This window comes from Lipotes vexillifer, unplaced genomic scaffold (assembly GCF_000442215.2).
Source record: "Lipotes vexillifer unplaced genomic scaffold, Lipotes_vexillifer_v1.1 scaffold220, whole genome shotgun sequence".
Lineage (NCBI taxonomy): Eukaryota > Metazoa > Chordata > Mammalia > Artiodactyla > Lipotidae > Lipotes > Lipotes vexillifer.
In genome coordinates, this window is record NW_006781423.1 from 1,113,745 (window position 1) to 1,114,778 (window position 1,034).

Genomic DNA, 1,034 nt, shown 5'->3' on the forward strand with positions numbered 1-1,034 from the left:
GGAATCGTCATCACACATAAGAAGGATGACCTCACTGGATAGTGCATGTAGTTGATCGGCATAACAACAAAGAAAAAGGCCGGGAGAAAACGATTTTTTTTTTGGAAATTGACATAGACTCCTAGAATATGACCAGATTATGATATAAATAATGAGATTTCATGTTTAACTCAATGGAGCTTAAATTTTCATGCAACCTCCAAGGGCAAAGTTGTGGCAGAAGTAGAAGATAAGACAATAGAAAAAAAAAATTCTGTGACTTGACCTCAAACTTTAAAGGCAGTTAAGAACTGGTGCCTAGAATTCCCTGCAGTTGGAGTTATGGCTTATAAAGACTGCTGTGATTTTTTTTTTGGAGCTAGGTCTACTATGTAGCATTACAACCAACCAGTGCAATTCTTCATCTGCCCCTGAGAGAACTGCCTAATCTGAACGATACTCTTTGAACCAGTGGTCATAGGGAATCTGGTATGTGCAGGGGGATTCAGCAAAATACAGAGATTTCCCTTGCCTTCAATGAAAATACCATCTTGTTGAGGAGATAAAGCAATCACACATTTAAAACTAAACAAAAGGGCTTCCCTGGTGGCGCAGTGGTTGAGAGTCTGCCTGCCAATGCAGGGGACACGGGTTCGAGCCCTCGTCTGGGAGGATCCCACATGCCGCAGAGCAACTGGGCCCATGAGCCACAACTACTGAGCCTGCACATCTGGAGCCTGTGCTCCAGAGGCCGCGACAGTGAGAGGCCCGCGCACCGCGATGAAGAGCGGCTCCCACTCGCCACAACTGGAGAAAGCCCTCGCACAGAAACAAAGACCGAAACACAGCCAGAAAAAATAAAAATAAATAAAAATAAATTTTAAAAAATAAATTAAACTAAACAAAATACGACATTAAAAGTTTAAGGGAAAAAAAATTTAAGGAAAGGGGAGTGAATTCAGAGAGAGTGTTCAGAAAAGTTCCAAGGGACTTGATCTGGGTCTTGTAGGGCATCTGGACTGAGATGGACAAACAAAAGGCGAGGAAGGACTTTG